Genomic DNA, 8,492 nt, shown 5'->3' on the forward strand with positions numbered 1-8,492 from the left:
ACTGATATTGTGTTGAGACACATGCTGAGTAGGATCAGTGGTGAGGGATTTTGGGGGGGATATTTCACCCACTGATTATAGACTTGCCGTTCTGAGGCAGAAACATAATTTTGCAATACTGCCACGACTTGCTGTTCCAGGCACAATTGTACAGCAATTACACCAAAGTTTTCCTGTAGCTGTGGTGCTAAGTCCTGGAGAAGCGTTGTCTCATAATGTTTGTCGTGATATTTTTCAGCCTGTGGAGGATCTTTCCAATCCAGACCAAGAAAGCTTGGTGCTCCAGGAACCAATCTACACGACCATGAATGCTTTAAAAAAATAGAAATCCCTACGTCTGCAAAGGGATGCTTAAATAAGAGAAGGAAGACTTGCATTTATGCACTACCTTGCATGGCCTTAGGATGGCCCCACCCATTTACATCCAATTAAATACTCTTGAATCTGCACACAAAATGGTCCCAAAAACAGCAGTATGATAATGGCCAGATAATCGGTTATGGTGATGTTGCCCATGGGATAAACATTATTCAGAATACTGCAGAGGCCTCCCATGTTCTTCTCTGAAATAGTGTCGTGGAATATTTTCCATCCACCTGAGAGGGCAGAAGCTGGTGGCTGGCGGGGGGTTCAAAAGTTTCATTCAGAAGCTGGTTCATCCAACAGTTCCACACTCCTCCATCACTGCATGGAGTGTCAGCACAGACTTTGCCTCCTGGAATATGGGACCTGAGCCTTCAGTATAGAATGCTACCTACTGATCTGCGGCTGACAACAAATTGGCATATTATTCTCTTTGCCTTCTCCACTGAGCAGAATCATGCAATATGAAAGCAGCAACATTAAAGCGGAAAATTCATTCAGTCGATTAAAGATACTTTGAGATAATTACCCAAAGTGTTTTTTTCATTCGTTATTCATTTTTATTCTTTGTAAAGTAAAATATGTTAGGTAAATAATGAGGAATTAATCACTTTGCTTATCGGAGAATGGTTAAAAACATGGAACTCACGACCGCAAGGCGTACTTGAGGCGAATAACAAAGGAAGCTGTATAATTACACAAGGGAGAAAGGAACAGAAGCATAACCAGATAGGGTTAGAATAAATGGAGTAAGGCAGGAGGAGGATGGTGCAGAACACATACATAGCATAGACCAGTTGGACTGAATGATCTGATTTTGTGCTGTAGATTCTACGGGCAGAATTTTTAGCTCGGCGGGTGGGCACACACCCGACTTGACTGAGTGTGAAATGACGCATGTTGACGTCGGCTGAGAGTGCTGATGTCAACGCGCAGTCGCACGATAGCTCGGTCGGTGGGCATGCGCCGGAGCTGGCACCCTGCCCGGCCAACAATTAAAAGGCCTATTAAAGCCATTAAGTAATCAATTATCCTTAATTTTTCACTGCCCGTTCAATGTAACGGTTGACGGGCGGGTGAAAAGGCTGAGTGGCCTTTGCATTTTTTTGGAAACCTCATCCACGGGCAGGATGAGGTTTCCAAAATCAAATATAAATGAAATAAAAGCTTTAATTTTTAATTAAAACATCTCCCTGCTCATGTGACAGAGGGGACATGTTTCATTAAATTTTTCTGCTGTTTAATAATTTTTTCAATATATTCTTCATCTCCCGATGTAGCTCCATGCCTCGGAGATTAATTAACGCTCTTACGCACGCATGCGTGAAGTTTGCCCTAGGCCTGCTTACCCTCCTCCTCCCGCCCGGACAGGGAGCGATGAGCGCTGCTGCTCACGTATCACGCTGGGCGGGCCTTAAGCCCACTGCCCCTGCTGATCCCACACGCCAAGGGCAAAATTCTGCCTTGTGTGGTCCTGCAAAAGGCAGGATTTAGAATTTGGATGTAAAGTACCGCATGGGTGGATTGAAGATAAAAGAAAGTCGTGTAGAATCGTATAGCTTTAAGACATCTTGCCTTGATTTTCCATCCAATTAAGTGACTGACAACTGTCAGGTTATATTACCTCTGATCTTTTCTGTTTAATTTTCTGATATGTGTTCCACTCATGGGATATTATGCATCTGAACACGAACAAGAAAATAGGGGGCACTAGTGAGTGACCATCAATGGCGGAGCAGAGTATAATAACATAGAAACATAGAAAATATATTATACAGAAGGAGACCATTTGGCCCATCAAGTCTGTGCTGGATGGAAAAGAGTTAACCAGCATAATCCCACTTTCCAGCTTCTCCTCAACTCCCTTTGAATCTTTTTGCTAATTGCTTGGTTATGGACCTCAGTTCCATCAGAAATAGGTTCTTCCTATCCACTCTACCTAGGCCCCTCATAATTTTATACATCTTAATTAAATCTCCCCTGAGATTCTGTGTTCCAAAGAGAACAGCCCTCATAACTAAAATTCTCCATTCCTGCCAACATCCTTATAAATCTCCCTTGTAACTTCTCCAGTGTAATCACATTCTTCCCATGCAGTACTAGCATAACTTGCCTGCTCTTGTACTCCATGTTTTAACAAATAAAGGAAAGTATTCTGTTTGCCTTCTTAACCATGTTATCTACCTGTGCTGCCTTCAGGGATCTATAGACATGCACACCAAGGTTTCTCTGTTCCATGTTACTCCTCAGTGTCTTACTATTTTTTGTATACCCCTTGCCCTTTTTGTCCTTCTCAAATGCATTACCTCACACTTCTCCAGATTTAATTCCATTTGCCAATTATTTGCCTACCGGAGTGGTCCATTGTTATCTTCCTGCAGTCTATAGCTTTCTTCTTCACTATCAACTACACGGCCAATTTTTATATCATCTGCAAACTTCTTAATCATGTCCCCTACTTTTAAGCCCTGAACATTTGACATTTGCCACAAACAGCGAGAGACCCAGTCCGGATCCCTGCAGAATCCCAATGGCCTTTTAATCATAAAAACGCTCATCTATTACCCTTTGCTTCCTACCACTGAGCCAATTTTCGATCCAACTTGTCAGTTTCACTTGGATCCCATGATCTTTTAATTTTCTGGCTGGTTTGCTATGTGGGAGCTTGTCAAATGTATTGCTAAAATTCATATAGACTATGTAAAATGCACCAGGCTTATCTACCCTCCTTGTTACCTCCTTAGAATTCAATCAAGTTCGTCAGACACAACCTTCCCTTAACAAGTCTACGTTGACTGTTCTTGATTAACCTATGCCTTTCACAGAACAAACTTCCACATGCAATGAATTCTCACATAGCCCATGACCCTTCCACTCTAATAGTAGTGGCTGCTCAATTACCACTTTGTTTCTGTTGTCTGGATCTCTTTTTCAATTCCTTTCCAATTTGCCCCATCCTTCTAGCCTACTTTCAGGAAGCTTTTCAGAATGCCCATATTTGCCTGTGCATTTGATTTGCTGGCCTATCCCTTCCATAATTTTCTATTCTGACCTTCAACATTAACCCCATCCTTTTCCTTGATGCTGTATTGTGCTCTTGGATCTTTTGGTATATAAGGTTACTCTATAAACACAAGGGGCTAGATTTTACAGCTCGCACTGGGTGTGTTTCTGGTGGTGATGAGGGGGGTGCATGTGAAATATGAGGGATGGCAAGCTCTCATAATACAGTGGATGGATGCCCGCCCAGCATATGTAAATAAATAATTAAGGGTCAATTGAGCTTGTTTACAAACTAATTGTTGCCAATATTCAACTGCCTCTGCTATAACACTTGGCGTGGGCAGGCAGAGGGAATGGGCAGCCCGATCTTTCAAAAAAGTTTTTAAAAGGGAGAGAAGGAAAGGGGGAGCTATCTTTGGGCATTGCCCTTTGCACATTGAGGGAACCACCACAAAGATAGTACCTTCCCTTCCTTCCTCCCTGCCCGCACCCTCATCCCCTTCTCTAAGGTGCTCAATCCTCCCCCGACCAATCCCCCGACTTAACCGAATCTGGGATCCATCGGGACATTCATCCTGGGCCTGCCTGCAGTCCGATAGTTCCCACTACTGAGCTCTGGTGCTGCTGGGACTGCAAGGGCTGCCGGCCAACCTGATTGGCCAGCAGATCCCAAGGGTGGGACTTCCTCTGAGTGAGGGGCAGAAGTCCCACACTATCCTTGTTGTTGCTGCCTATAGCACGTTATTTCTGAGAGGTGGACTTCTTTCTCATCTTAGTCAGAGGGGGAGTGGGTGTGAGCACTATGCAACCCCCCCCCCCCATAAAATCCAGCCCATGGTGTTGTTGATCTTGCCCTGCAGTACCTCCATGAATTCTGCTTTGGAGGTGCACACTTAATGTACCTTATCATGTTCTACTTTTGCTGAGAAAACAGTTTACAAATTATTCTGAGAAACAGTTCATGTCAAATTCTTAAAGAGTTATCAAAGGTCTTATTTCTTTTTAAATTAACGCACTTGTGGTGGTTATAGACCTGTAGTGTTTTATTGAGCTGTTCAATCACTAACTCTTTGCTTCTGTGAATATTTTGATATCCAAATAAATTTTTGAACTCATTGTTAAGTGTCTGGTATTGCTGATATTATTAATCATGTGAAGTAACATGAAAGCTGATGGAATTCTCTGTGCTGTTCAATTGTGAATATTCAATATAAAGGGAACATCCTTTTGTCCTAGGGTTACTTAATAAATAATTAGATTTCAGATCATAAGGATCAACCATTAAGATAAACTTTGTGATGAGAGAGCGAAAAATATTTTAGGAGCGATCTTGAACCTTAATTGTTCCTGTTGTGTTGAGAAGCCGTGTGCACCCTTTGCTAAGTGAGAATATTATTTGGCACAAATTTACTAAAGTTACCGGGGCTTGGTTATAAAATATTAAGGGACAATTTAATTGATTAAGTGTTTCAGATGATTTAAGGAGTGATCGGGCCAAGAGAGAGAAACTGCTTCCTAATAACAAGAGGACATAATTTTTAAAGTAGGGCTAGGTGATGTCAGGAAACACTTCTTCACACTAAGGTAATGGAAGAATGGAACTCTCTCTCCAAAAAGCTGTTAAGGCTGGGGATTGATTGAAAATTTCATAACTGGGATTGATAGAGTTTTGTTCAGAAGGGGTATTAAGGATCACAGCTGAATGATGGGTAAATGGAGTTAATGTACATTGCCCTCGTGATCTAATTGAATGATGGAACACAGTTGAGGGGATGAATGGCCTCCTCCAGTTCCCATGTTTCTACCATCACTTCTTGAAATTGTATGACTGAAAAATGCTGGATGGACCTGCTGATCATTTCCTGTCTATCAGAATTCTATATCCTTTAGTATCGACTTTCAGGCCTCCCATGCCATTTTGAATAATCAGAAGACACTCTCCAAGATTGTGAAAATTCAGGCTCTTGTTTCATCCACAGAATTTTATTTCCTACCTATCCTTGTATTGTCAGCAAATTTGTTTACAATACTCTGTCCCTTTATCCAAGTTATTAATATAGACCATAGATAATTGGGGACCCAGCACTGATCCCTCAAGCACTCCACTCATTAGTTTACCAACCTGAAAATGACCCATTTATTCCAACTATTTCCTGTTAGTTTGCTGTAGTGATTGTAAGTAAAACCTTTCATACTGTTTTGGGGATCATGTGACTGTACAGACGAATCAGCCCTAAGCGTGGGTAATCTTAGGGATGGAGCTTTCTAGCCCCTTACTCTTGGTTCAAGCATGTAGCTTCATCAGGAGCTCTGTAAATAAAGTTCACTGTGTCTAAGATGAAACCTGTCCAGTACACCAAGTTTATTACAATTGCCAATCCTTTATCCATGCTAATATATTCCTCCCAAACCATGTGCTCTTATCTTGCATAATACCCTTTTATGTGTCAACTAATTGATTGCCTTTTGGAAATCCAAATATAATACATCTACTAGTTCTCCTTTATCCACCTTGCTTATTCCATCCTCATAGAACCCTAATAAATTTGTCAAACACAATTTCACTTTCATAAAACCATGTTGACTCTGCTTGATCATGTTATGATTTTCTAAATGACCTGCTACTATTTTCCTAATATTGGATTTTAGCATTTTCCCAATGACAGATATTAGGCCAACAGGCCTATAATTTCCTACTTTCCACCGCCCTCCTTTCTTGAGTAGAGGTGTTACTTTTACGGTTTTCCAATCTGCTGGGACTTTTCCAGAATCTAGGGAATTTTGGGAGATCAAAGCCTTCGCATCCATGATCTCTGCAGCCACTTCCTTTAAGAGCCTAGCCATAAGGTCCTGCAACAGACCATTGTTAGATGGGTTATCATACCCACAACCCTCTACGCACTAATTATAACTGGGTGACAAAAGCTGAATTATTGATTGAAATATACTATTTGCATTTATTAACTGCCTCGTTATGATGGGAAGTGACTTACTTCGATGCAGATGAATGTGTAGTTATCATTGCCAGCAACTTTCCATAAACCGAAATTAAACAAATTAACAGTTATTTTGTGTTTGTTGGAATTGATTATTGGGAAAATGTTGATCAGACCATGAATGGTGTTGGTGAAACTTGAATTCAATAAAAACATGGAATATGGATGTGACCACGAAACATTGCCAATTGTCATAAAAACCGATCTGGTTCACGAATGCCCTTCAGGGAAAGAAATCTGCTGTCCTTACCTGGTCTGGCCTACAGGTGACTCTTGGTCAACAGCAATGTGGTTGACTCTTAAGTGCCCTCTAAACAAGAGCAATTAGGGATGGGCAATAACTACTGGCCTAGCCAGCGACCCCCACATCCCATGAACAAATTTTAAAAAATCAAAAAGATGGATTGCATTTATATAGCACCTCTCTCAACCTCAGGATGTCTCAAGGCCTTTTACAGCTAATGAATTGTTTCTGAAATGAGGACACTGTTGTATTGTAGGAGGTTGCTAAGGGTGAAGCAGAGAGATTTAATCTTAGTAGACTTAAGCATGTTGGGGGAAGATCTTCTTAGGGATCAGCTTGTGTCCTGTTGTAATGTTAGCAGAAGCCCAGTTGAAATGCTGCAGGTAGAGTTTTTAACCATTTCTCAGGGAGCTTCATTGATCTCTCACTCAAGAATCCGAAGAGAAATTCTAAGGTGTTTCCACTAATATAGAATCACAATCAGCAAAGCATCTGTTGAGGTTGGTTGTTAAGCTGCCCAGCTAAGCCTGTAGAAGGTAAGTTAGAGGAGGGAGAGATCAAATTTTCAGAGTCTCCAGTCAGACCACAAATGAATATCCAGTCACATGAAACATGAGAGGCATTCGAGAACTGGAGACAGTACAGACAGTACCGAGCACTTTCAATTTAGGAGGCAGTCAGGGCCTCAGATTAACATCCCACCTGAAAGATCGCACATCCAATGGTACAGAACTTTTTCTATATTACACTGGAGCATTAGCCTAGGTTTTGGGTTCAAGTTCCCTGGATTGGGATTTGATTCCACAACCTTCTGCTCCCACAGGCAAAAGTGGTACCAAAGCTGTTACTTAATGAAGTGCTATGAGGGAAGTCCAGAAAAACTTGGGGTTATTATCCTGAAAAGGTGCTTTCTGAGGGTTGACTTTAAAGAGATATATAGGATTGAAATGATATAGATAAAGCTAAACTCAACTTTATTTGAGCCTTTGGTGTAAAAATGGACATAGGTTGAAACTAGTAACAGTAACATTATTACTTACATCAGGAATTTCTTATTCAAGCCATTTAAATCTCCATTCAGTTCGGCGGGACCGTGATATCCTGCCTTGTGGGAGGGGCTGTAAAGTTCTGGCCTGAGTTACCTTTAGTGCTTAAGTATAGGGTTCAATGGAGAAATTTTGCAGGAGCCTTGTGCAAAACATAAACAGCAGCAACAGACCTATTGGAGCAAATAGCCTGTTCCTATGCTGTTAGTTCTAGCTGAATAACAAGAACAGATAGAGATGATCTAGGATCAAAGTCTTATATAAAGGATAGCTTCCTCAACAATACAGCACCTTTACAATGTAGCACTGGCAGGTTATCTTAGATTATAGATTCAACCTAGGAAATATCTGCAGAAAGCAGCAGGAAATGGAAGTATTAAACAGATTTCAGATGGTGATGCTCTTAAGATTGCAATGAGTAAGCAAACATATCAGAGAATAAAGAAATGCACAGATATAATCTGTGGCCAGTTCTTTCAGCACAGAGGCAAAGCTAAATGCACGGTGATGTATGTCCCTTTATCTTCAAATCTAATCAATCACCACTTGCTGAGAGTCTGTCACTTCATTCAGTATTTTCAAAGCTCAACAAATGAATATTTTATCTTTGTGTAGATTTATTATACAACAGAACAATACAGCAACATCAGAAAACCCTGACTATCTATCCCATAGAAGCAATCATTTGAAGAGGAGTCTCACCCTCTCATCTACATTATACATTCCAAGTCGATTGAAAAATAACATTAATTACTGAACCCTTTCTTTCACATTTTCTATCTTGGAATACTTTATCTTTAAAGGAATGCAACATGATAATGTGGCAAAATGACATGAATT

This window comes from Carcharodon carcharias, chromosome 2, assembly GCF_017639515.1.
Source record: "Carcharodon carcharias isolate sCarCar2 chromosome 2, sCarCar2.pri, whole genome shotgun sequence".
NCBI classification, from domain to species: domain Eukaryota; kingdom Metazoa; phylum Chordata; class Chondrichthyes; order Lamniformes; family Lamnidae; genus Carcharodon; species Carcharodon carcharias.